The sequence below is a fragment of the Lissotriton helveticus genome, chromosome 11 (genome assembly GCF_964261635.1).
Source record: "Lissotriton helveticus chromosome 11, aLisHel1.1, whole genome shotgun sequence".
Taxonomy (NCBI): Eukaryota; Metazoa; Chordata; class Amphibia; order Caudata; family Salamandridae; genus Lissotriton; species Lissotriton helveticus.
Genome location: NC_136072.1, coordinates 38,033,366 through 38,059,969, shown reverse-complemented (window position 1 = coordinate 38,059,969; position 26,604 = coordinate 38,033,366). Strand labels below are relative to the sequence as shown.

At 43.3% G+C, this 26,604-nt stretch overlaps 21 non-coding genes across 21 annotated transcripts; all 21 read left to right on the top strand.

The window, feature by feature from the left end:
• Positions 1 to 952: 952 nt before the first annotated feature.
• TRNAM-CAU (transfer RNA methionine (anticodon CAU)) lies at positions 953 to 1,024 on the top strand. The gene has a single exon. It is a non-coding gene; the product is annotated as a tRNA-Met (tRNA).
• Positions 1,025 to 2,527: 1,503 nt separating this feature from the next.
• On the top strand, positions 2,528 to 2,599 carry TRNAM-CAU (transfer RNA methionine (anticodon CAU)). Its single transcript has one exon. It is a non-coding gene; the product is annotated as a tRNA-Met (tRNA).
• Positions 2,600 to 4,467: 1,868 nt separating this feature from the next.
• Positions 4,468 to 4,539, top strand: TRNAG-CCC (transfer RNA glycine (anticodon CCC)). Its single transcript has one exon. It is a non-coding gene; the product is annotated as a tRNA-Gly (tRNA).
• Positions 4,540 to 5,422: 883 nt separating this feature from the next.
• Positions 5,423 to 5,494, top strand: TRNAM-CAU (transfer RNA methionine (anticodon CAU)). Its single transcript has one exon. It is a non-coding gene; the product is annotated as a tRNA-Met (tRNA).
• A 545-nt stretch (positions 5,495 to 6,039) lies between these two features.
• On the top strand, positions 6,040 to 6,111 carry TRNAG-UCC (transfer RNA glycine (anticodon UCC)). Its single transcript has one exon. It is a non-coding gene; the product is annotated as a tRNA-Gly (tRNA).
• Positions 6,112 to 7,359: 1,248 nt separating this feature from the next.
• Positions 7,360 to 7,431, top strand: TRNAG-CCC (transfer RNA glycine (anticodon CCC)). The gene has a single exon. It is a non-coding gene; the product is annotated as a tRNA-Gly (tRNA).
• Positions 7,432 to 8,933: 1,502 nt separating this feature from the next.
• Positions 8,934 to 9,005, top strand: TRNAG-UCC (transfer RNA glycine (anticodon UCC)). Its single transcript has one exon. It is a non-coding gene; the product is annotated as a tRNA-Gly (tRNA).
• A 1,249-nt stretch (positions 9,006 to 10,254) lies between these two features.
• On the top strand, positions 10,255 to 10,326 carry TRNAG-CCC (transfer RNA glycine (anticodon CCC)). The gene has a single exon. It is a non-coding gene; the product is annotated as a tRNA-Gly (tRNA).
• Positions 10,327 to 11,209: 883 nt separating this feature from the next.
• Positions 11,210 to 11,281, top strand: TRNAM-CAU (transfer RNA methionine (anticodon CAU)). Its single transcript has one exon. It is a non-coding gene; the product is annotated as a tRNA-Met (tRNA).
• Positions 11,282 to 11,826: 545 nt separating this feature from the next.
• On the top strand, positions 11,827 to 11,898 carry TRNAG-UCC (transfer RNA glycine (anticodon UCC)). The gene has a single exon. It is a non-coding gene; the product is annotated as a tRNA-Gly (tRNA).
• A 1,248-nt stretch (positions 11,899 to 13,146) lies between these two features.
• Positions 13,147 to 13,218, top strand: TRNAG-CCC (transfer RNA glycine (anticodon CCC)). The gene has a single exon. It is a non-coding gene; the product is annotated as a tRNA-Gly (tRNA).
• A 1,502-nt stretch (positions 13,219 to 14,720) lies between these two features.
• TRNAG-UCC (transfer RNA glycine (anticodon UCC)) lies at positions 14,721 to 14,792 on the top strand. Its single transcript has one exon. It is a non-coding gene; the product is annotated as a tRNA-Gly (tRNA).
• A 1,249-nt stretch (positions 14,793 to 16,041) lies between these two features.
• On the top strand, positions 16,042 to 16,113 carry TRNAG-CCC (transfer RNA glycine (anticodon CCC)). The gene has a single exon. It is a non-coding gene; the product is annotated as a tRNA-Gly (tRNA).
• Positions 16,114 to 16,995: 882 nt separating this feature from the next.
• Positions 16,996 to 17,067, top strand: TRNAM-CAU (transfer RNA methionine (anticodon CAU)). Its single transcript has one exon. It is a non-coding gene; the product is annotated as a tRNA-Met (tRNA).
• A 1,247-nt stretch (positions 17,068 to 18,314) lies between these two features.
• TRNAM-CAU (transfer RNA methionine (anticodon CAU)) lies at positions 18,315 to 18,386 on the top strand. The gene has a single exon. It is a non-coding gene; the product is annotated as a tRNA-Met (tRNA).
• Positions 18,387 to 19,889: 1,503 nt separating this feature from the next.
• TRNAM-CAU (transfer RNA methionine (anticodon CAU)) lies at positions 19,890 to 19,961 on the top strand. Its single transcript has one exon. It is a non-coding gene; the product is annotated as a tRNA-Met (tRNA).
• A 547-nt stretch (positions 19,962 to 20,508) lies between these two features.
• TRNAG-UCC (transfer RNA glycine (anticodon UCC)) lies at positions 20,509 to 20,580 on the top strand. Its single transcript has one exon. It is a non-coding gene; the product is annotated as a tRNA-Gly (tRNA).
• A 628-nt stretch (positions 20,581 to 21,208) lies between these two features.
• Positions 21,209 to 21,280, top strand: TRNAM-CAU (transfer RNA methionine (anticodon CAU)). The gene has a single exon. It is a non-coding gene; the product is annotated as a tRNA-Met (tRNA).
• A 438-nt stretch (positions 21,281 to 21,718) lies between these two features.
• On the top strand, positions 21,719 to 21,790 carry TRNAG-CCC (transfer RNA glycine (anticodon CCC)). The gene has a single exon. It is a non-coding gene; the product is annotated as a tRNA-Gly (tRNA).
• Positions 21,791 to 23,303: 1,513 nt separating this feature from the next.
• TRNAG-UCC (transfer RNA glycine (anticodon UCC)) lies at positions 23,304 to 23,375 on the top strand. The gene has a single exon. It is a non-coding gene; the product is annotated as a tRNA-Gly (tRNA).
• Positions 23,376 to 24,513: 1,138 nt separating this feature from the next.
• TRNAG-CCC (transfer RNA glycine (anticodon CCC)) lies at positions 24,514 to 24,585 on the top strand. Its single transcript has one exon. It is a non-coding gene; the product is annotated as a tRNA-Gly (tRNA).
• Positions 24,586 to 26,604: the final 2,019 nt, after the last annotated feature.

Below are 26,604 nucleotides of genomic sequence, written 5' to 3'. Positions count from 1 at the left end.
TCTTTCTTTTCCCTGCTTTGCTTCCCATGCTGCCTCTATATGTTCATATCCATTATTTCTACTGCTACTTACCATTCTTCTCTTCTTCACAGCTTTGTCCTTGGTTTCAATCCCAGTTCCTTACAATCTGCTAAAACCTTTCTACTGCTTCTCATGTTGGTATCTAAACCAAATGCACCATTGAAGCTGGTGCAAGATAGACATTGAACTCAGGGTCGTAATGTTTAGAACCGAGATTGCACAGATCAGAGGGCGTTGGTGGTATAGTGGTGAGCATAGCGGCCTTCCAAGCAGTTGACCGGGGTTCGATTCCCGGCCAACGCAGTACCAATTCTTATATATTCTGCAATCAGGATATATTTTAATGCAACATGTCACAAAATGGAAATATCATGAACAGATTAATCAGCCATTATATAAAAAATAAACAAATATGTAGGCAAGCATCTCGATCGCCCCTTCTGCTATACTCATTGTCCTACTATATGATAAGTTTCATAAAGCAGAGTCACCACTCACATGAGCTGGTAATAAATATGTTACAGTGAGAAGACAATGAACGGGCTGAGGCCCGACCACACATTATAACTAAAGCATCTCTATGTTAAAAAGCATTCCTAGGTAATGTCTAGCCTCTGAAAAAAATATGTAAAATCCATCGATAAATCTGGCAAAAGTCCCCAATATTTTGGGCATACTTGTGCTCTCACCTGAATGTAGCGCCACCATGTAGGCGCCGAAGGTAACTGCAGCTCACAAAATGTTTTATCAGAAGGCAAGTTGAGAGGAATCCAAGAGGCAGATGTCCTTGGAAAGAGCCTCTGACTGCAGCAGGAAGGATGGATGCTTCAAATTTGCACAGTTTCCTACCCATCGTCCTCTCACGTCACGAACGCCCACGTCACTCCCCTGAATGCTCCTCATCTGCATAAAGAGAACACTCTGAAAAAGGAGCAGAGTGGCGCAGCGGAAGCGTGCTGGGCCCATAACCCAGAGGTCGATGGATCGAAACCATCCTCTGCTAATTTTGCTTGATTTTTCTTCCAAGGACCAAGCTGTCATTTCCACGCTGCCGGAAAGGAAAAGCGCAAGCTTGTGCCAGCTAAGTGATATAAGACTTCTCAACTACCTGTGTCTGCTGAAATACAAGAGAGGGAGTGTCAAAGGATCCACCCTGTACTTTGAAAGTAAAGACACACAATAATAAGCATACATGACTGGTGGGACCTTCAAACACTTTTCTGTGCAGGCTTTGAATTTCATGCTTCCCTTTTTGTTCTGCTCTTATCTATCTCCTGGGCATTTCATGGAATGTTCTCTCTTTCTCTTCCCTGCTTTGCTTCCCTTGCTGCCTCTATATGTTATATATATATTAATTGTACTGCTGCTTTCCATTCTTCTCTTCTGCACAGCTTTGTCCTTGGTTTTAATCCCCAGTTCCTTACCCTCTGCAAATAACGTTCTACTGCTTTTCATGTTGGTATCTAAACCAAATGCACCATTGAAGCTGGTGCAAGATAGTCATTGATCTCTGAGTCATAATATTTAGAACCGAGAGTGCAAATGTCAGAGGGCGTTGGTGGTATAGTGGTGAGCTTTTGTGCTTCCCAAGCAGTTGACCCGGGTTTGATTCCCGGCCAACGCAATGCAAATACTTATATATTCTGCAAGCAGGATATACTTTAATTCAACATTTCACAAACTGGAAATATCATGATAAGATTAATCAGCCATATATAAAGAAATAAACAAATACGTAGGCAAACCTCTCGATCGCCCCTTCTGCTACATTCATTGTCCTAATATATGATAAGTTTCATAAAGCAGAGTCACCACTCACATGTGCTGGTAATAAATATGTTACAGTGGGCAGACAATGAAAGGGCTGAGGCCCGACCAGACATTATAACTCTAGCATCTCTATGTTAGAAAGCATTTCTAGGCAATATCTAGCCTCTGAAAAAAATATACAAGATCCACCGATAAATCTGTCAAAAGTCCTTAACATTTTGTGCATACTTGTGCTCTCACCTGCATGTAGCGCCACCTTGTAGCTGTCGAAGGTAACTGCGGCTCACAAAATGTTTTATCAGAAGGCAAGTTGAGAGGAATCCAAGAGGCAGATGTCCATGGAAAGAGCGTCTCACTGCAGCAGGAAGGTTGGATGATTCAAATTTGCATAGTTTCCTGTCCAACGTCCACAACGCTCCCAAACACTCAAAAGCCTCCCCTCACCGGGTAGATCTCTGGCACCCAGGTAAAGCCAAATCCTGAGCATGCTAGCGCTAGTATCACAGAGAGAGATATAGAGGGTTCAAGAGCTGCTGTCTTGATAAAGGTTTGAAACGGCTAGTGCCTGAGAGTGTCTGACTTTCAGTTATGACTGATTGTGAGAGGGGAAGATGACGTTTTTCTATACCCAGCATGCCTTGCGATATACTTAGGCAAATGAGGTGAGAGCCCGACCAATCCCACGCTACTCTGCTGAATGCTCCTCATCTGCATAAAGAGAACACTTTCCTAAAGCAGCAGAGTGGCGCAGCGGAAGCGTGCTGGGCCCATAACCCAGAGGTCGATGGATCGAAACCATCCTCTGCTAATTTTGCTTGATTTTTCTTCCAAGGACCAAGCTGTCATTTCCAGGCTGCCAGCAAGGAAAAGCGCAAGCTTGTGCCAGCTATGGTAGAAACGACTTCTGAACTATCTGTGTCTGCTGAAATACAAGAGAGGGATCGTCAAAGGATCCACCCTGTACCTTGAAAGTAAAGACACACAATAATAAGCATAAATAACAGGTGGGACCTTCACACACTTTTCTGGGCATGCTTTGAATATCATTCTTCCCTTTTTGTTCTGCTCTTATCTATCTCCTGGGCATTTCCTGGAATGTTCTCTCTTTCTTTTCCCTGCTTTGCTTCCCATGCTGCCTCTATATGTTCATATCCATTATTTGTACTGCTGCTTACCATTCTTCTCTTCTTCACAGCTTTGTCCTTGGTTTCAATCCCAGTTCATTACAATCTGCTAAAACCTTTCTACTGCTTCTCATGTTGGTATCTAAACCAAATGCACCATTGAAGCTGGTGCAAGATAGACATTGAACTCAGGGTCGTAATGTTTAGAACTGAGATTGTACAGATCAGAGGGCGTTGGTGGTATAGTGGTGAGCATAGCTGCCTTCCAAGAAGTTGACCCGGGTTCGATTCCCGGCCAACTCAGTACCAATTCTTATATATTCTGCAATCAGGATATATTTTAATGCAACATGTCACAAAATGGAAATATCATGAACAGATTAATCAGCCATTATATAAAAAATAAACAAATATGTAGGCAAGCATCTCGATCGCCCCTTCTGCTATACTCATTGTCCTACTATATGATAAGTTTCATAAAGCAGAGTCACCACTCACATGAGCTGGTAATAAATATGTTACAGTGGGAAGACAATGAACGGGCTGAGGCCCGACCACACATTATAACTAAAGCATCTCTATGTTAAAAAGCATTCCTAGGTAATGTCTAGCCTCTGAAAAAAATATGTAAAATCCATGGATAAATCTGGCAAAAGTCCCCAATATTTTGGGCATACTTGTGCTCTCACCTGAATGTAGCGCCACCTTGTAGGCGCCGAAGGTAACTGCGGCTCACAAAATGTTTTATCAGAAGGCAAGTTGAGAGGAATCCAAGAGGCAGATGTCCTTGGAAAGAGCCTCTGACTGCAGCAGGAAGGATGGATGCTTCAAATTTGCACAGTTTCCTGCCCATCGTCCTCTCATGTCCCGAACGCCCACGTCACTCCCCTGAATGCTCCTCATCTGCATAAAGAGAACACTCTGAAAAAGGAGCAGAGTGGCGCAGCGGAAGCGTGCTGGGCCCATAACCCAGAGGTTGATGGATCAAAACCATCCTCTGCTAATTTTGCTTGATTTTTCTTCCAAGGACCAAGCTGTCATTTCCACGCTGCCGGAAAGGAAAAGCGCAAGCTTGTGCCAGCTAAGTGATATAAGACTTCTCAACTACCTGTGTCTGCTGAAATACAAGAGAGGGAGTGTCAAAGGATCCACCCTGTACTTTGAAAGTAAAGACACACAATAATAAGCATACATGACTGGTGGGACCTTCAAACACTTTTCTGTGCAGGCTTTGAATTTCATTCTTCCCTTTTTGTTCTGCTCTTATCTATCTCCTGGGCATTTCATGGAATGTTCTCTCTTTCTCTTCCCTGCTTTGCTTCCCTTGCTGCCTCTATATGTTATATATATATTAATTGTACTGCTGCTTTCCATTCTTCTCTTCTGCACAGCTTTGTCCTTGGTTTTAATCCCCAGTTCCTTACCCTCTGCAAATAACGTTCTACTGCTTTTCATGTTGGTATCTAAACCAAATGCACCATTGAAGCTGGTGCAAGATAGTCATTGATCTCTGAGTCATAATATTTAGAACCGAGAGCGCAAATGTCAGAGGGCGTTGGTGGTATAGTGGTGAGCATAGCTGCTTCCCAAGCAGTTGACCCGGGTTCGATTCCCGGCCAACGCAATGCAAATACTTATATATTCTGCAAGCAGGATATACTTTAATTCAACATTTCACAAAATGGAAATATCATGAACAGATTAATCAGCCATATATAAAGAAATAAACAAATACGTAGGCAAACCTCTCGATCGCCCCTTCTGCTACATTCATTGTCCAAATATATGATAAGTTTCATAAAGCAGAGTCACCACTCACATGTGCTGGTAATAAATATGTTACAGTGGGCAGACAATGAAAGGGCTGAGGCCCGACCAGACATTATAACTCTAGCATCTCTATGTTAGAAAGCATTTCTAGGCAATATCTGGCCTCTGAAAAAAATATACAAGATCCACCGATAAATCTGTCAAAAGTCCTTAACATTTTGTGCATACTTGTGCTCTCACTTGCATGTAGCGCCACCTTGTAGCTGTCGAAGGTAACTGCGGCTCACAAAATGTTTTATCAGAAGGCAAGTTGAGAGGAATCCAAGAGGCAGATGTCCATGGAAAGAGCGTCTCACTGCAGCAGGAAGGTTGGATGATTCAAATTTGCATAGTTTCCTGTCCAACGTCCACAACACTCCCAAACGCTCAAAAGCCTCGCCCTCACCGGGTAGATCTCTGGCACCCAGGTAAAGCCAAATCCTGAGCATGCTAGCGCTAGTATCACAGAGAGAGATATAGAGGGTTCAAGAGCTGCTGTCTTGATAAAGGTTTGAAACGGCTAGTGCCTGAGAGTGTCTGACTTTCAGTTATGACTGATTGTGAGAGGGGAAGATGACGTTTTTCTATACCCAGCATGCCTTGCGATATACTTAGGCAAATGAGGTGAGAGCCCGACCAATCCCACGCTACTCCGCTGAATGCTCCTCATCTGCATAAAGAGAACACTTTCCCAAAGCGGCAGAGTGGCGCAGTGGAAGCGTGCTGGGCCCATAACCCAGAGGTCGATGGATCGAAACCATCCTCTGCTAATTTTGCTTGATTTTTCTTCCAAGGACCAAGCTGTCATTTTAAGGCTGACAGCAAGGAAAAGCGCAAGCTTGTGCCAGCTATGGTAGAAACGACTTCTGAACTATCTGTGTCTGCTGAAATACAAGAGAGGGATCGTCAAAGGATCCACCCTGTACCTTGAAAGTAAAGACACACAATAATAAGCATAAATGACTGGTGGGACCTTCAAACACTTTTATGGGCATGCTTTGAATATCATTCTTCCCTTTTTGTTCTGCTCTTATCTATCTCCTGGGCATTTCCTGGAATGTTCTCTCTTTCTTTTCCCTGCTTTGCTTCCCATGCTGCCTCTATATGTTCATATCCATTATTTGTACTGCTGCTTACCATTCTTCTCTTCTTCACAGCTTTGTCCTTGGTTTCAATCCCAGTTCCTTACAATCTGCTAAAACCTTTCTACTGCTTCTCATGTTGGTATCTAAACCAAATGCACCATTGAAGCTGGTGCGATAGACATTGAACTCAGGGTCGTAATGTTTAGAACCGAGATTACACAGATCAGAGGGGGTTGGTGGTATAGTGGTGAGCATAGCTGCCTTCCAAGCAGTTGACCCGGGTTCGATTCCCGGCCAACGCAGTACCAATTCTTATATATTCTGCAATCAGGATATATTTTAATGCAACATGTCACAAAATGGAAATATCATGAACAGATTAATCAGCCATTATATAAAAAATAAACAAATATGTAGGCAAGCATCTCGATCGCCCCTTCTGCTATACTCATTGTCCTACTATATGATAAGTTTCATAAAGCAGAGTCACCACTCACATGAGCTGGTAATAAATATGTTACAGTGGGAAGACAATGAACGGGCTGAGGCCCGACCACACATTATAACTAAAGCATCTCTATGTTAAAAAGCATTCCTAGGTAATGTCTAGCCTCTGAAAAAAATATGTAAAATCCATCGATAAATCTGGCAAAAGTCCCCAATATTTTGGGCATACTTGTGCTCTCACCTGAATGTAGCGCCACCTTGTAGGCGCCGAAGGTAACTGCGGCTCACAAAATGTTTAACAGAAGGCAAGTTGAGAGGAATCCAAGAGGCAGATGTCCTTGGAAAGAGCCTCTGACTGCAGCAGGAAGGATGGATGCTTCAAATTTGCACAGTTTCCTGCCCATCGTCCTCTCACGTCCCGAACGCCCACGTCACTCCCCTGAATGCTCCTCATCTGCATAAAGAGAACACTCTGAAAAAGGAGCAGAGTGGTGCAGCGGAAGCGTGCTGGGCCCATAACCCAGAGGTCGATGGATCGAAACCATCCTCTGCTAATTTTGCTTGATTTTTCTTCCAAGGACCAAGCTGTCATTTCCACGCTGCCGGAAAGGAAAAGCGCAAGCTTGTGCCAGCTAAGTGATATAAGACTTCTCAACTACCTGTGTCTGCTGAAATACAAGAGAGGGAGTGTCAAAGGATCCACCCTGTACTTTGAAAGTAAAGACACACAATAATAAGCATACATGACTGGTGGGACCTTCAAACACTTTTCTGTGCAGGCTTTGAATTTCATTCTTCCCTTTTTGTTCTGCTCTTATCTATCTCCTGGGCATTTCATGGAATGTTCTCTCTTTCTCTTCCCTGCTTTGCTTCCCTTGCTGCCTCTATATGTTATATATATATTAATTGTACTGCTGCTTTCCATTCTTCTCTTCTGCACAGCTTTGTCCTTGGTTTTAATCCCCAGTTCCTTTCCCTCTGCAAATAACGTTCTACTGCTTTTCATGTTCGTATCTAAACCAAATGCACCATTGAAGCTGGTGCAAGATAGTCATTGATCTCTGAGTCATAATATTTAGAACCGAGAGCAGAAATGTCAGAGGGTGTTGGTGGTATAGTGGTGAGCATAGCTGCTTCCCAAGCAGTTGACCCGGGTTCGATTCCCGGCCAACGCAATGCAAATACTTATATATTCTGCAAGCAGGATATACTTTAATTCAACATTTCACAAAATGGAAATATCATGAACAGATTAATCAGCCATATATAAAGAAATAAACAAATACGTAGGCAAACCTCTTGATCGCCCCTTCTGCTACATTCATTGTCCTAATATATGATAAGTTTCATAAAGCAGAGTCACCACTCACATGTGCTGGTAATAAATATGTTACAGTGGGCAGACAATGAAAGGGCTGAGGCCCGACCAGACATTATAACTCTAGCATCTCTATGTTAGAAAGCATTTCTAGGCAATATCTAGCCTCTGAAAAAAATATACAAGATCCACCGATAAATCTGTCAAAAGTCCTTAACATTTTGTGCATACTTGTGCTCTCACCTGCATGTAGCGCCACCTTGTAGCTGTCGAAGGTAACTGCGGCTCACAAAATGTTTTATCAGAAGGCAAGTTGAGAGGAATCCAAGAGGCAGATGTCCATGGAAAGAGCGTCTCACTGCAGCAGGAAGGTTGGATGATTCAAATTTGCATAGTTTCCTGTCCAACGTCCCGAACGCTCCCAAACGCTCAAAAGCCTCGCCCTCACCGGGTATATCTCTGGCACCCAGGTAAAGCCAAATCCTGAGCTTGCTAGCGCTAGTATCACAGAGAGAGATATAGAGGGTTCAAGAGCTGCTGTCTTGATAAAGGTTTGAAACGGCTAGTGCCTGAGAGTGTCTGACTTTCAGTTATGACTGATTGTGAGAGGGGAAGATGAAGTTTTTCTATACCCAGCATGCCTTGCGATATACTTAGGCAAATGAGGTGAGAGCCCGACCAATCCCACGCTACTCTGCTGAATGCTCCTCATCTGCATAAAGAGAACACTTTCCCAAAGCAGCAGAGTGGTGCAGCGGAAGCGTGCTGGGCCCATAACCCAGAGGTCGATGGATCGAAACTATCCTCTGCTAATTTTGCTTGATTTTTCTTCCAAGGACCAAGCTGTCATTTTAAGGCTGCCAGCAAGGAAAAGCGCAAGCTTGTGCCAGCTATGGTAGAAACGACTTCTGAACTATCTGTGTCTGCTGAAATACAAGAGAGGGATCGTCAAAGGATCCACCCTGTACCTTGAAAGTAAAGACACACAATAATAAGCATAAATGACTGGTGGGACCTTCAAAAACTTTTCTGGGCATGCTTTGAATATCATTCTTCCCTTTTTGTTCTGCTCTTATCTATCTCCTGGGCATTTCCTGGAATGTTCTCTCTTTCTTTTCCCTGCTTTGCTTCCCATGCTGCCTCTATATGTTCATATCCATTATTTGTACTGCTGCTTACCATTCTTCTCTTCTTCACAGCTTTGTCCTTGGTTTCAATCCCAGTTCCTTACAATCTGCTAAAACCTTTCTACTGCTTCTCATGTTGGTATCTAAACCAAATGCACCATTGAAGCTGGTGCAAGATAGACATTGAACTCAGGGTCGTAATGTTTAGAACTGAGATTGTACAGATCAGAGGGCGTTGGTGGTATAGTGGTGAGCATAGCTGCCTTCCAAGAAGTTGACCCGGGTTCGATTCCCGGCCAACGCAGTACCAATTCTTATATATTCTGCAATCAGGATATATTTTAATGCAACATGTCACAAAATGGAAATATCATGAACAGATTAATCAGCCATTATATAAAAAATAAACAAATATGTAGGCAAGCATCTCGATCGCCCCTTCTGCTATACTCATTGTCCTACTATATGATAAGTTTCATAAAGCAGAGTCACCACTCACATGAGCTGGTAATAAATATGTTACAGTGGGAAGACAATGAACGGGCTGAGGCCCGACCACACATTATAACTAAAGCATCTCTATGTTAAAAAGCATTCCTAGGTAATGTCTAGCCTCTGAAAAAAATATGTAAAATCCATGGATAAATCTGGCAAAAGTCCCCAATATTTTGGGCATACTTGTGCTCTCACCTGAATGTAGCGCCACCTTGTAGGCGCCGAAGGTAACTGCGGCTCACAAAATGTTTTATCAGAAGGCAAGTTGAGAGGAATCCAAGAGGCAGATGTCCTTGGAAAGAGCCTCTGACTGCAGCAGGAAGGATGGATGCTTCAAATTTGCACAGTTTCCTGCCCATCGTCCTCTCATGTCCCGAACGCCCACGTCACTCCCCTGAATGCTCCTCATCTGCATAAAGAGAACACTCTGAAAAAGGAGCAGAGTGGCGCAGCGGAAGCGTGCTGGGCCCATAACCCAGAGGTTGATGGATCAAAACCATCCTCTGCTAATTTTGCTTGATTTTTCTTCCAAGGACCAAGCTGTCATTTCCACGCTGCCGGAAAGGAAAAGCGCAAGCTTGTGCCAGCTAAGTGATATAAGACTTCTCAACTACCTGTGTCTGCTGAAATACAAGAGAGGGAGTGTCAAAGGATCCACCCTGTACTTTGAAAGTAAAGACACACAATAATAAGCATACATGACTGGTGGGACCTTCAAACACTTTTCTGTGCAGGCTTTGAATTTCATTCTTCCCTTTTTGTTCTGCTCTTATCTATCTCCTGGGCATTTCATGGAATGTTCTCTCTTTCTCTTCCCTGCTTTGCTTCCCTTGCTGCCTCTATATGTTATATATATATTAATTGTACTGCTGCTTTCCATTCTTCTCTTCTGCACAGCTTTGTCCTTGGTTTTAATCCCCAGTTCCTTACCCTCTGCAAATAACGTTCTACTGCTTTTCATGTTGGTATCTAAACCAAATGCACCATTGAAGCTGGTGCAAGATAGTCATTGATCTCTGAGTCATAATATTTAGAACCGAGAGCGCAAATGTCAGAGGGCGTTGGTGGTATAGTGGTGAGCATAGCTGCTTCCCAAGCAGTTGACCCGGGTTCGATTCCCGGCCAACGCAATGCAAATACTTATATATTCTGCAAGCAGGATATACTTTAATTCAACATTTCACAAAATGGAAATATCATGAACAGATTAATCAGCCATATATAAAGAAATAAACAAATACGTAGGCAAACCTCTCGATCGCCCCTTCTGCTACATTCATTGTCCAAATATATGATAAGTTTCATAAAGCAGAGTCACCACTCACATGTGCTGGTAATAAATATGTTACAGTGGGCAGACAATGAAAGGGCTGAGGCCCGACCAGACATTATAACTCTAGCATCTCTATGTTAGAAAGCATTTCTAGGCAATATCTGGCCTCTGAAAAAAATATACAAGATCCACCGATAAATCTGTCAAAAGTCCTTAACATTTTGTGCATACTTGTGCTCTCACTTGCATGTAGCGCCACCTTGTAGCTGTCGAAGGTAACTGCGGCTCACAAAATGTTTTATCAGAAGGCAAGTTGAGAGGAATCCAAGAGGCAGATGTCCATGGAAAGAGCGTCTCACTGCAGCAGGAAGGTTGGATGATTCAAATTTGCATAGTTTCCTGTCCAACGTCCACAACACTCCCAAACGCTCAAAAGCCTCGCCCTCACCGGGTAGATCTCTGGCACCCAGGTAAAGCCAAATCCTGAGCATGCTAGCGCTAGTATCACAGAGAGAGATATAGAGGGTTCAAGAGCTGCTGTCTTGATAAAGGTTTGAAACGGCTAGTGCCTGAGAGTGTCTGACTTTCAGTTATGACTGATTGTGAGAGGGGAAGATGACGTTTTTCTATACCCAGCATGCCTTGCGATATACTTAGGCAAATGAGGTGAGAGCCCGACCAATCCCACGCTACTCCGCTGAATGCTCCTCATCTGCATAAAGAGAACACTTTCCCAAAGCGGCAGAGTGGCGCAGTGGAAGCGTGCTGGGCCCATAACCCAGAGGTCGATGGATCGAAACCATCCTCTGCTAATTTTGCTTGATTTTTCTTCCAAGGACCAAGCTGTCATTTTAAGGCTGACAGCAAGGAAAAGCGCAAGCTTGTGCCAGCTATGGTAGAAACGACTTCTGAACTATCTGTGTCTGCTGAAATACAAGAGAGGGATCGTCAAAGGATCCACCCTGTACCTTGAAAGTAAAGACACACAATAATAAGCATAAATGACTGGTGGGACCTTCAAACACTTTTATGGGCATGCTTTGAATATCATTCTTCCCTTTTTGTTCTGCTCTTATCTATCTCCTGGGCATTTCCTGGAATGTTCTCTCTTTCTTTTCCCTGCTTTGCTTCCCATGCTGCCTCTATATGTTCATATCCATTATTTGTACTGCTGCTTACCATTCTTCTCTTCTTCACAGCTTTGTCCTTGGTTTCAATCCCAGTTCCTTACAATCTGCTAAAACCTTTCTACTGCTTCTCATGTTGGTATCTAAACCAAATGCACCATTGAAGCTGGTGCGATAGACATTGAACTCAGGGTCGTAATGTTTAGAACCGAGATTACACAGATCAGAGGGGGTTGGTGGTATAGTGGTGAGCATAGCTGCCTTCCAAGCAGTTGACCCGGGTTCGATTCCCGGCCAACGCAGTACCAATTCTTATATATTCTGCAATCAGGATATATTTTAATGCAACATGTCACAAAATGGAAATATCATGAACAGATTAATCAGCCATTATATAAAAAATAAACAAATATGTAGGCAAGCATCTCGATCGCCCCTTCTGCTATACTCATTGTCCTACTATATGATAAGTTTCATAAAGCAGAGTCACCACTCACATGAGCTGGTAATAAATATGTTACAGTGGGAAGACAATGAACGGGCTGAGGCCCGACCACACATTATAACTAAAGCATCTCTATGTTAAAAAGCATTCCTAGGTAATGTCTAGCCTCTGAAAAAAATATGTAAAATCCATCGATAAATCTGGCAAAAGTCCCCAATATTTTGGGCATACTTGTGCTCTCACCTGAATGTAGCGCCACCTTGTAGGCGCCGAAGGTAACTGCGGCTCACAAAATGTTTAACAGAAGGCAAGTTGAGAGGAATCCAAGAGGCAGATGTCCTTGGAAAGAGCCTCTGACTGCAGCAGGAAGGATGGATGCTTCAAATTTGCACAGTTTCCTGCCCATCGTCCTCTCACGTCCCGAACGCCCACGTCACTCCCCTGAATGCTCCTCATCTGCATAAAGAGAACACTCTGAAAAAGGAGCAGAGTGGTGCAGCGGAAGCGTGCTGGGCCCATAACCCAGAGGTCGATGGATCGAAACCATCCTCTGCTAATTTTGCTTGATTTTTCTTCCAAGGACCAAGCTGTCATTTCCACGCTGCCGGAAAGGAAAAGCGCAAGCTTGTGCCAGCTAAGTGATATAAGACTTCTCAACTACCTGTGTCTGCTGAAATACAAGAGAGGGAGTGTCAAAGGATCCACCCTGTACTTTGAAAGTAAAGACACACAATAATAAGCATACATGACTGGTGGGACCTTCAAACACTTTTCTGTGCAGGCTTTGAATTTCATTCTTCCCTTTTTGTTCTGCTCTTATCTATCTCCTGGGCATTTCATGGAATGTTCTCTCTTTCTCTTCCCTGCTTTGCTTCCCTTGCTGCCTCTATATGTTATATATATATTAATTGTACTGCTGCTTTCCATTCTTCTCTTCTGCACAGCTTTGTCCTTGGTTTTAATCCCCAGTTCCTTTCCCTCTGCAAATAACGTTCTACTGCTTTTCATGTTCGTATCTAAACCAAATGCACCATTGAAGCTGGTGCAAGATAGTCATTGATCTCTGAGTCATAATATTTAGAACCGAGAGCAGAAATGTCAGAGGGTGTTGGTGGTATAGTGGTGAGCATAGCTGCTTCCCAAGCAGTTGACCCGGGTTCGATTCCCGGCCAACGCAATGCAAATACTTATATATTCTGCAAGCAGGATATACTTTAATTCAACATTTCACAAAATGGAAATATCATGAACAGATTAATCAGCCATATATAAAGAAATAAACAAATACGTAGGCAAACCTCTTGATCGCCCCTTCTGCTACATTCATTGTCCTAATATATGATAAGTTTCATAAAGCAGAGTCACCACTCACATGTGCTGGTAATAAATATGTTACAGTGGGCAGACAATGAAAGGGCTGAGGCCCGACCAGACATTATAACTCTAGCATCTCTATGTTAGAAAGCATTTCTAGGCAATATCTAGCCTCTGAAAAAAATATACAAGATCCACCGATAAATCTGTCAAAAGTCCTTAACATTTTGTGCATACTTGTGCTCTCACCTGCATGTAGCGCCACCTTGTAGCTGTCGAAGGTAACTGCGGCTCACAAAATGTTTTATCAGAAGGCAAGTTGAGAGGAATCCAAGAGGCAGATGTCCATGGAAAGAGCGTCTCACTGCAGCAGGAAGGTTGGATGATTCAAATTTGCATAGTTTCCTGTCCAACGTCCCGAACGCTCCCAAACGCTCAAAAGCCTCGCCCTCACCGGGTATATCTCTGGCACCCAGGTAAAGCCAAATCCTGAGCTTGCTAGCGCTAGTATCACAGAGAGAGATATAGAGGGTTCAAGAGCTGCTGTCTTGATAAAGGTTTGAAACGGCTAGTGCCTGAGAGTGTCTGACTTTCAGTTATGACTGATTGTGAGAGGGGAAGATGAAGTTTTTCTATACCCAGCATGCCTTGCGATATACTTAGGCAAATGAGGTGAGAGCCCGACCAATCCCACGCTACTCTGCTGAATGCTCCTCATCTGCATAAAGAGAACACTTTCCCAAAGCAGCAGAGTGGTGCAGCGGAAGCGTGCTGGGCCCATAACCCAGAGGTCGATGGATCGAAACTATCCTCTGCTAATTTTGCTTGATTTTTCTTCCAAGGACCAAGCTGTCATTTTAAGGCTGCCAGCAAGGAAAAGCGCAAGCTTGTGCCAGCTATGGTAGAAACGACTTCTGAACTATCTGTGTCTGCTGAAATACAAGAGAGGGATCGTCAAAGGATCCACCCTGTACCTTGAAAGTAAAGACACACAATAATAAGCATAAATGACTGGTGGGACCTTCAAAAACTTTTCTGGGCATGCTTTGAATATCATTCTTCCCTTTTTGTTCTGCTCTTATCTATCTCCTGGGCATTTCCTGGAATGTTCTCTCTTTCTTTTCCCTGCTTTGCTTCCCATGCTGCCTCTATATGTTCATATCCATTATTTGTACTGCTGCTTACCATTCTTCTCTTCTTCACAGCTTTGTCCTTGGTTTCAATCCCAGTTCCTTACAATCTGCTAAAACCTTTCTACTGCTTCTCATGTTGGTATCTAAACCAAATGCACCATTGAAGCTGGTGCAAGATAGACATTGAACTCAGGGTCGTAATGTTTAGAACCGAGATTGCACAGATCAGAGGGTGTTGGTGGTATAGTGGTGAGCATAGCTGCCTTCCAAGCAGTTGACCCGGGTTCGATTCCCGGCCAACGCAGTACCAATTCTTATATATTCTGCAATCAGGATATATTTTAATGCAACATGTCACAAAATGGAAATATCATGAACAGATTAATCAGCCATTATATAAAAAATAAACAAATATGTAGGCAAGCATCTCGATCGCCCCTTCTGCTATACTCATTGTCCTACTATATGATAAGTTTCATAAAGCAGAGTCACCACTCACATGAGCTGGTAATAAATATGTTACAGTGGGAAGACAATGAACGGGCTGAGGCCCGACCACACATTATAACTAAAGCATCTCTATGTTAAAAAGCATTCCTAGGTAATGTCTAGCCTCTGAAAAAAATATGTAAAATCCATCGATAAATCTGGCAAAAGTCCCCAATATTTTGGGCATACTTGTGCTCTCACCTGAATGTAGCGCCACCTTGTAGGCGCCGAAGGTAACTGCGGCTCACAAAATGTTTTATCAGAAGGCAAGTTGAGAGGAATCCAAGAGGCAGATGTCCTTGGAAAGAGCCTCTGACTGCAGCAGGAAGGATGGATGCTTCAAATTTGCACAGTTTCCTGCCCATCGTCCTCTCACGTCCCGAACACCCACGTCACTCCCCTGAATGCTCCTCATCTGCATTAAGAGAACACTCTGAAAAAGGAGCAGAGTGGCACAGCTGAAGCGTGCTGGGCCCATAACCCAGAGGTCGATGGATCGAAACCATCCTCTGCTAATTTTGCTTGATTTTTCTTCCAAGGACCAAGCTGTCATTTCCACGCTGCCGGAAAGGAAAAGCGCAAGCTTGTGCCAGCTAAGTGATATAAGACTTCTCAACTACCTGTGTCTGCTGAAATACAAGAGAGGGAGTGTCAAAGGATCCACCCTGTACTTTGAAAGTAAAGACACACAATAATAAGCATACATGACTGGTGGGACCTTCAAACACTTTTCTGTGCAGGCTTTGAATTTCATTCTTCCATTTTTGTTCTGCTCTTATCTATCTCCTGGGCATTTCATGGAATGTTCTCTCTTTCTCTTCCCTGCTTTGCTTCCCTTGCTGCCTCTATATGTTATATATATATTAATTGTACTGCTGCTTTCCATTCTTCTCTTCTGCACAGCTTTGTCCTTGGTTTTAATCCCCAGTTCCTTACCCTCTGCAAATAACGTTCTACTGCTTTTCATGTTGGTATCTAAACCAAATGCACCATTGAAGCTGGTGCAAGATAGTCATTGATCTCTGAGTCATAATATTTAGAACCGAGAGCGCAAATGTCAGAGGGCGTTGGTGGTATAGTGGTGAGCATAGCTGCTTCCCAAGCAGTTGACCCGGGTTCGATTCCCGGCCAACGCAATGCAAATACTTATATATTCTGCAAGCAGGATATACTTTAATTCAACATTTCACAAAATGGAAATATCATGAACAGATTAATCAGCCATATATAAAGAAATAAACAAATACGTAGGCAAACCTCTCGATCGCCCCTTCTGCTACATTCATTGTCCTAATATATGATAAGTTTCATAAAGCAGAGTCACCACTCACATGTGCTGGTAATAAATATGTTACAGTGGGCAGACAATGAAAGGGCTGAGGCCCGACCAGACATTATAACTCTAGCATCTCTATGTTAGAAAGCATTTCTAGGCAATATCTAGCCTCTGAAAAAAATATACAAGATCCACCGATAAATCTGTCAAAAGTCTTTAACATTTTGTGCATACTTGTGCTCTCACCTGCATGTAGCGCCACCTTGTAGCTGTCGAAGGTAACTGCGGCTCACAAAATGTTTTATCAGAAGGCAAGTTGAGAGGAATCCAAGAGGCAGATGTCCATGGAAAGAGCGTCTCACTGCAGCAGGAAGGTTGGATGATTCAAATTTGCATAGTTTCCTGTCCAACGTCCACAACGCTCCCAAACACTCAAAAGCCTCCCCTCACCGGGTAGATCTCTGGCACCCAGGTAAAGCCAAATCCTGAGCATGCTAGCGCTAGTATCACAGAGAGAGATATAGAGGGTTCAAGAGCTGCTGTCTTGATAAAGGTTTGAAACGGCTAGTGCCTGAGAGTGTCTGACTTTCAGTTATGACTGATTGTGAGAGGGGAAGATGACGTTTTTCTATACCCAGCATGCCTTGCGATATACTTAGGCAAATGAGGTGAGAGCCCGACCAATCCCACGCTACCCTGCTGAATGCTCCTCATCTGTATAAAGAGAACACTTTCCCAAAGCAGCAGAGTGGCGCAGCGGAAGCGTGCTGGGCCCATAACCCAGAGGTCGATGGATCGAAACCATCCTCTGCTAATTTTGCTTGATTTTTCTTCCAAGGACCAAGCTGTCATTTTAAGGCTGCCAGCAAGGAAAAGCGCAAGCTTGTGCCAGCTATGGTAGAAACGACTTCTGAACTATCTGTGTCTGCTGAAATACAAGAGAGGGATCGTCAAAGGATCCACCCTGTACTTTGAAAGTAAAGACACACAATAATAAGCATAAATGACTGGTGGGACCTTCAAACACTTTTCTGGGCATGCTTTGAATATCATTCTTCCCTTTTTGTTCTGCTCTTATCTATCTCCTGGGCATTTCCTGGAATGTTCTCTCTTTCTTTTCCCTGCTTTGCTTCCCATGCTGCCTCTATATGTTCATATCCATTATTTCTACTGCTACTTACCATTCTTCTCTTCTTCACAGCTTTGTCCTTGGTTTCAATCCCAGTTCCTTACAATCTGCTAAAACCTTTCTACTGCTTCTCATGTTGGTATCTAAACCAAATGCACCATTGAAGCTAGTGCAAGATAGACATTGAACTCAGGGTCGTAATGTTTAGAACCGAGATTGCACAGATCAGAGGGCGTTGGTGGTATAGTGGTGAGCATAGCGGCCTTCCAAGCAGTTGACCGGGGTTCGATTCCCGGCCAACGCAGTACCAATTCTTATATATTCTGCAATCAGGATATATTTTAATGCAACATGTCACAAAATGGAAATATCATGAACAGATTAATCAGCCATTATATAAAAAATAAACAAATATGTAGGCAAGCATCTCGATCGCCCCTTCTGCTATACTCATTGTCCTACTATATGATAAGTTTCATAAAGCAGAGTCACCACTCACATGAGCTGGTAATAAATATGTTACAGTGAGAAGACAATGAACGGGCTGAGGCCCGACCACACATTATAACTAAAGCATCTCTATGTTAAAAAGCATTCCTAGGTAATGTCTAGCCTCTGAAAAAAATATGTAAAATCCATCGATAAATCTGGCAAAAGTCCCCAATATTTTGGGCATACTTGTGCTCTCACCTGAATGTAGCGCCACCATGTAGGCGCCGAAGGTAACTGCAGCTCACAAAATGTTTTATCAGAAGGCAAGTTGAGAGGAATCCAAGAGGCAGATGTCCTTGGAAAGAGCCTCTGACTGCAGCAGGAAGGATGGATGCTTCAAATTTGCACAGTTTCCTACCCATCGTCCTCTCACGTCACGAACGCCCACGTCACTCCCCTGAATGCTCCTCATCTGCATAAAGAGAACACTCTGAAAAAGGAGCAGAGTGGCGCAGCGGAAGCGTGCTGGGCCCATAACCCAGAGGTCGATGGATCGAAACCATCCTCTGCTAATTTTGCTTGATTTTTCTTCCAAGGACCAAGCTGTCATTTCCACGCTGCCGGAAAGGAAAAGCGCAAGCTTGTGCCAGCTAAGTGATATAAGACTTCTCAACTACCTGTGTCTGCTGAAATACAAGAGAGGGAGTGTCAAAGGATCCACCCTGTACTTTGAAAGTAAAGACACACAATAATAAGCATACATGACTGGTGGGACCTTCAAACACTTTTCTGTGCAGGCTTTGAATTTCATGCTTCCCTTTTTGTTCTGCTCTTATCTATCTCCTGGGCATTTCATGGAATGTTCTCTCTTTCTCTTCCCTGCTTTGCTTCCCTTGCTGCCTCTATATGTTATATATATATTAATTGTACTGCTGCTTTCCATTCTTCTCTTCTGCACAGCTTTGTCCTTGGTTTTAATCCCCAGTTCCTTACCCTCTGCAAATAACGTTCTACTGCTTTTCATGTTGGTATCTAAACCAAATGCACCATTGAAGCTGGTGCAAGATAGTCATTGATCTCTGAGTCATAATATTTAGAACCGAGAGTGCAAATGTCAGAGGGCGTTGGTGGTATAGTGGTGAGCTTTTGTGCTTCCCAAGCAGTTGACCCGGGTTTGATTCCCGGCCAACGCAATGCAAATACTTATATATTCTGCAAGCAGGATATACTTTAATTCAACATTTCACAAACTGGAAATATCATGATAAGATTAATCAGCCATATATAAAGAAATAAACAAATACGTAGGCAAACCTCTCGATCGCCCCTTCTGCTACATTCATTGTCCTAATATATGATAAGTTTCATAAAGCAGAGTCACCACTCACATGTGCTGGTAATAAATATGTTACAGTGGGCAGACAATGAAAGGGCTGAGGCCCGACCAGACATTATAACTCTAGCATCTCTATGTTAGAAAGCATTTCTAGGCAATATCTAGCCTCTGAAAAAAATATACAAGATCCACCGATAAATCTGTCAAAAGTCCTTAACATTTTGTGCATACTTGTGCTCTCACCTGCATGTAGCGCCACCTTGTAGCTGTCGAAGGTAACTGCGGCTCACAAAATGTTTTATCAGAAGGCAAGTTGAGAGAAATCCAAGAGGCAGATGTCCATGGAAAGAGCGTCTCACTGCAGCAGGAAGGTTGGATGATTCAAATTTGCATAGTTTCCTGTCCAACGTCCACAACGCTCCCAAACACTCAAAAGCCTCCCCTCACCGGGTAGATCTCTGGCACCCAGGTAAAGCCAAATCCTGAGCATGCTAGCGCTAGTATCACAGAGAGAGATATAGAGGGTTCAAGAGCTGCTGTCTTGATAAAGGTTTGAAACGGCTAGTGCCTGAGAGTGTCTGACTTTCAGTTATGACTGATTGTGAGAGGGGAAGATGACGTTTTTCTATACCCAGCATGCCTTGCGATATACTTAGGCAAATGAGGTGAGAGCCCGACCAATCCCACGCTACTCTGCTGAATGCTCCTCATCTGCATAAAGAGAACACTTTCCCAAAGCAGCAGAGTGGCGCAGCGGAAGCGTGCTGGGCCCATAACCCAGAGGTCGATGGATCGAAACCATCCTCTGCTAATTTTGCTTGATTTTTCTTCCAAGGACCAAGCTGTCATTTTAAGGCTGCCAGCAAGGAAAAGCGCAAGCTTGTGCCAGCTATGGTAGAAACGACTTCTGAACTATCTGTGTCTGCTGAAATACAAGAGAGGGATCATCAAAGGATCCACCCTGTACTTTGAAAGTAAAGACACACAATAATAAGCATAAATGACTGATGGGACCTTCAAACACTTTTCTGGGCATGCTTTGAATATCATTCTTCCCTTTTTGTTCTGCTCTTATCTATCTCCTGGGCATTTCCTGGAATGTTCTCTCTTTCTTTTCCCTGCTTTGCTTCCCATGCTGCCTCTATATGTTCATATCCATTATTTCTACTGCTGCTTACCATTCTTCTCTTCTTCACAGCTTTGTCCTTGGTTTCAATCCCAGTTCCTTACAATCTGCTAAAACCTTTCTACTGCTTCTCATGTTGGTATCTAAACCAAATGCACCATTGAAGCTGGTGCAAGATAGACATTGAACTCAGGGTCGTAATGTTTAGAACCGAGATTGCACAGATTAGAGGGCGTTGGTGGTATAGTGGTGAGCATAGCGGCCTTCCAAGCAGTTGACCCGGGTTCGATTCCCGGCCAACGCAGTACCAATTCTTATATATTCTGCAATCAGGATATATTTTAATGCAACATGTCACAAAATGGAAATATCATGAACAGATTAATCAGCCATTATTTAAAAAATAAACAAATATGTAGGCAAGCATCTCGATTGCCCCTTCTGCTATACTCATTGTCCTACTATATGATAAGTTTCATAAAGCAGAGTCACCACTCACATGAGCTGGTAATAAATATGTTACAGTGAGAAGACAATGAACGGGCTGAGGCCCGACCACACATTATAACTAAAGCATCTCTATGTTAAAAAGCATTTCTAGGTAATGTCTAGCCTCTGAAAAAAATATGTAAAATCCATCGATAAATCTGGCAAAAGTCCCCAATATTTTGGGCATACTTGTGCTCTCACCTGAATGTAGCGCCACCTTGTAGGCGCCGAAGGTAACTGCAGCTCACAAAATGTTTTATCAGAAGGCAAGTTGAGAGGAATCCAAGAGGCAGATGTCCTTGGAAAGAGCCTCTGACTGCAGCAGGAAGGATGGATGCTTCAAATTTGCACAGTTTCCTGCCCATCGTCCTCTCACGTCCCGAACGCCCACGTCACTCCCCTGAATGCTCCTCATCTGCATAAAGAGAACACTCTGAAAAAGGAGCAGAGTGGCGCAGCGGAAGCGTGCTGGGCCCATAACCCAGAGGTCGATGGATCGAAACCATCCTCTGCTAATTTTGCTTGATTTTTCTTCCAAGGACCAAGCTGTCATTTCCACGCTGCCGGAAAGGAAAAGCGCAAGCTTGTGCCAGCTAAGTGATATAAGACTTCTCAACTTTTCTGTGCAGGCTTTGAATTTCATTCTTCCCTTTTTGTTCTGCTCTTATCTATCTCCTGGGCATTTCATGGAATGTTCTCCCTTTCTTTTCCCTGCTTTGCTTCCCTTGCTGCCTCTATATGTTATATATATATTAATTGTACTGCTGCTTTCCATTCTTCTCTTCTGCACAGCTTTGTCCTTGGTTTTAATCCCCAGTTCCTTACCCTCTGCAAATAACGTTCTACTGCTTTTCATGTTGGTATCTAAACCAAATGCATCATTGAAGCTGGTGCAAGATAGTCATTGATCTCTGAGTCATAATATTTAGAACCGAGAGTGCAAATGTCAGAGGGCGTTGGTGGTATAGTGGTGAGCATAGCTACTTCCCAAGCAGTTGACCCGGGTTCGATTCCCGGCCAACGCAATGCAAATACTTATATATTCTGCAAGCAGGATATACTTTAATTCAACATTTCACAAACTGGAAATATCATGATAAGATTAATCAGCCATATATAAAGAAATAAACAAATACGTAGGCAAACCTCTCGATCGCCCCTTCTGCTACATTCATTGTCCTAATATATGATAAGTTTCATAAAGCAGAGTCACCACTCACATGTGCTGGTAAAAAATATGTTACAGTGGGCAGACAATGAAAGGGCTGAGGCCCGACCAGACATTATAACTCTAGCATCTCTATGTTAGAAAGCATTTCTAGGCAATATCTAGCCTCTGAAAAAAATATACAAGATCCACCGATAAATCTGTCAAAAGTCCTTAACATTTTGTGCATACTTGTGCTCTCACCTGCATGTAGCGCCACCTTGTAGCTGTCGAAGGTAACTGCGGCTCACAAAATGTTTTATCAGAAGGCAAGTTGAGAGGAATCCAAGAGGCAGATGTCCATGGAAAGAGCGTCTCACTGCAGCAGGAAGGTTGGATGATTCAAATTTGCATAGTTTCCTGTCCAACGTCCACAACGCTCCCAAACGCTCAAAAGCCTCATACCGGGCAAGCCTTCACCGGGTAGATCTCTGGCACCCAGGTAAAGCCAAATCCTGAGCATGCTAGCGCTAGTATCACAGAGAGAGATATAGAGGGTTCAAGAGCTGCTGTCTTGATAAAGGTTTGAAACGGCTAGTGCCTGAGAATGTCTGACTTTCAGTTATGACTGATTGTGAGAGGGGAAGATGAAGTTTTTCTATACCCAGCATGCCTTGCGATATACTTAGGCAAATGAGGTGAGAGCCCGACCAATCCCACGCTACTCTGCTGAATGCTCCTCATCTGCATAAAGAGAACACTTTCCCAAAGCAGCAGAGTGGTGCAGCGGAAGCGTGCTGGGCCCATAACCCAGAGGTCGATGGATCGAAACCATCCTCTGCTAATTTTGCTTGATTTTTCTTCCAAGGACCAAGCTGTCATTTTAAGGCTGCCAGCAAGGAAAAGCACAAGCTTGTGCCAGCTATGGTAGAAACGACTTCTGAACTATCTGTGTCTGCTGAAATACAAGAGAGGGATCGTCAAAGGATCCACCCTGTACCTTGAAAGTAAAGACACACAATAATAAGCATAAATGACTGGTGGGACCTTCAAACACTTTTCTGGGCATGCTTTGAATATCATTCTTCCCTTTTTGTTCTGCTCTTATCTATCTCCTGGGCATTTCCTGGAATGTTCTCTCTTTCTTTTCCCTGCTTTGCTTCCCATGCTGCCTCTATATGTTCATATCCATTATTTGTACTGCTGCTTACCATTCTTCTCTTCTTCACAGCTTTGTCCTTGGTTTCAATCCCAGTTCCTTACAATCTGCTAAAACCTTTCTACTGCTTCTCATGTTGGTATCTAAACCAAATGCACCATTGAAGCTGGTGCAAGATAGACATTGAACTCAGGGTCGTAATGTTTAGAACCGAGATCGCACAGATTAGAGGGCGTTGGTGGTATAGTGGTGAGCATAGCGGCCTTCCAAGCAGTTGACCCGGGTTCGATTCCCGGCCAACGCAGTACCAATTCTTATATATTCTGCAATCAGGATATATTTTAATGCAACATGTCACAAAATGGAAATATCATGAACAGATTAATCAGCCATTATTTAAAAAATAAACAAATATGTAGGCAAGCATCTCGATTGCCCCTTCTGCTATACTCATTGTCCTACTATATGATAAGTTTCATAAAGCAGAGTCACCACTCACATGAGCTGGTAATAAATATGTTACAGTGAGAAGACAATGAACGGGCTGAGGCCCGACCACACATTATAACTAAAGCATCTCTATGTTAAAAAGCATTTCTAGGTAATGTCTAGCCTCTGAAAAAAATATGTAAAATCCATCGATAAATCTGGCAAAAGTCCCCAATATTTTGGGCATACTTGTGCTCTCACCTGAATGTAGCGCCACCTTGTAGGCGCCGAAGGTAACTGCAGCTCACAAAATGTTTTATCAGAAGGCAAGTTGAGAGGAATCCAAGAGGCAGATGTCCTTGGAAAGAGCCTCTGACTGCAGCAGGAAGGATGGATGCTTCAAATTTGCACAGTTTCCTGCCCATCGTCCTCTCACGTCCCGAACGCCCACGTCACTCCCCTGAATGCTCCTCATCTGCATAAAGAGAACACTCTGAAAAAGGAGCAGAGTGGCGCAGCGGAAGCGTGCTGGGCCCATAACCCAGAGGTCGATGGATCAAAACCATCCTCTGCTAATTTTGCTTGATTTTTCTTCCAAGGACCAAGCTGTCATTTCCACGCTGCCGGAAAGGAAAAGCGCAAGCTTGTGCCAGCTAAGTGATATAAGACTTCTCAACTTTTCTGTGCAGGCTTTGAATTTCATTCTTCCCTTTTTGTTCTGCTCTTATCTATCTCCTGGGCATTTCATGGAATGTTCTCCCTTTCTTTTCCCTGCTTTGCTTCCCTTGCTGCCTCTATATGTTATATATATATTAATTATACTGCTGCTTTCCATTCTTCTCTTCTGCACAGCTTTGTCCTTGGTTTTAATCCCCAGTTCCTTACCCTCTGCAAATAACGTTCTACTGCTTTTCATGTTGGTATCTAAACCAAATGCATCATTGAAGCTGGTGCAAGATAGTCATTGATCTCTGAGTCATAATATTTAGAACCGAGAGTGCAAATGTCAGAGGGCGTTGGTGGTATAGTGGTGAGCATAGCTACTTCCCAAGCAGTTGACCCGGGTTCGATTCCCGGCCAACGCAATGCAAATACTTATATATTCTGCAAGCAGGATATACTTTAATTCAACATTTCACAAACTGGAAATATCATGATAAGATTAATCAGCCATATATAAAGAAATAAACAAATACGTAGGCAAACCTCTCGATCGCCCCTTCTGCTACATTCATTGTCCTAATATATGATAAGTTTCATAAAGCAGAGTCACCACTCACATGTGCTGGTAAAAAATATGTTACAGTGGGCAGACAATGAAAGGGCTGAGGCCCGACCAGACATTATAACTCTAGCATCTCTATGTTAGAAAGCATTTCTAGGCAATATCTAGCCTCTGAAAAAAATATACAAGATCCACCGATAAATCTGTCAAAAGTCCTTAACATTTTGTGCATACTTGTGCTCTCACCTGCATGTAGCGCCACCTTGTAGCTGTCGAAGGTAACTGCGGCTCACAAAATGTTTTATCAGAAGGCAAGTTGAGAGGAATCCAAGAGGCAGATGTCCATGGAAAGAGCGTCTCACTGCAGCAGGAAGGTTGGATGATTCAAATTTGCATAGTTTCCTGTCCAACGTCCACAACGCTCCCAAACACTCAAAAGCCTCCCCTCACCGGGTAGATCTCTGGCACCCAGGTAAAGCCAAATCCTGAGCATGCTAGCGCTAGTATCACAGAGAGAGATATAGAGGGTTCAAGAGCTGCTGTCTTGATAAAGGTTTGAAACGGCTAGTGCCTGAGAGTGTCTGACTTTCAGTTATGACTGATTGTGAGAGGGGAAGATGACGTTTTTCTATACCCAGCATGCCTTGCGATATACTTAGGCAAATGAGGTGAGAGCCCGACCAATCCCACGCTACCCTGCTGAATGCTCCTCATCTGCATAAAGAGAACACTTTCCCAAAGCAGCAGAGTGGCGCAGCGGAAGCGTGCTGGGCCCATAACCCAGAGGTCAATGGATCGAAACCATCCTCTGCTAATTTTGCTTGATTTTTCTTCCAAGGACCAAGCTGTCATTTTAAGGCTGCCAGCAAGGAAAAGCGCAAGCTTGTGCCAGCTATGGTAGAAACGACTTCTGAACTATCTGTGTCTGCTGAAATACAAGAGAGGGATCGTCAAAGGATCCACCCTGTACTTTGAAAGTAAAGACACACAATAATAAGCATAAATGACTGGTGGGACCTTCAAACACTTTTCTGGGCATGCTTTGAATATCATTCTTCCCTTTTTGTTCTGCTCTTATCTATCTCCTGGGCATTTCCTGGAATGTTCTCTCTTTCTTTTCCCTGCTTTGCTTCCCATGCTGCCTCTATATGTTCATATCCATTATTTCTACTGCTACTTACCATTCTTCTCTTCTTCACAGCTTTGTCCTTGGTTTCAATCCCAGTTCCTTACAATCTGCTAAAACCTTTCTACTGCTTCTCATGTTGGTATCTAAACCAAATGCACCATTGAAGCTGGTGCAAGATAGACATTGAACTCAGGGTCGTAATGTTTAGAACCGAGATTGCACAGATCAGAGGGCGTTGGTGGTATAGTGGTGAGCATAGCGGCCTTCCAAGCAGTTGACCGGGGTTCGATTCCCGGCCAACGCAGTACCAATTCTTATATATTCTGCAATCAGGATATATTTTAATGCAACATGTCACAAAATGGAAATATCATGAACAGATTAATCAGCCATTATATAAAAAATAAACAAATATGTAGGCAAGCATCTCGATCGCCCCTTCTGCTATACTCATTGTCCTACTATATGATAAGTTTCATAAAGCAGAGTCACCACTCACATGAGCTGGTAATAAATATGTTACAGTGAGAAGACAATGAACGGGCTGAGGCCCGACCACACATTATAACTAAAGCATCTCTATGTTAAAAAGCATTCCTAGGTAATGTCTAGCCTCTGAAAAAAATATGTAAAATCCATCGATAAATCTGGCAAAAGTCCCCAATATTTTGGGCATACTTGTGCTCTCACCTGAATGTAGCGCCACCATGTAGGCGCCGAAGGTAACTGCAGCTCACAAAATGTTTTATC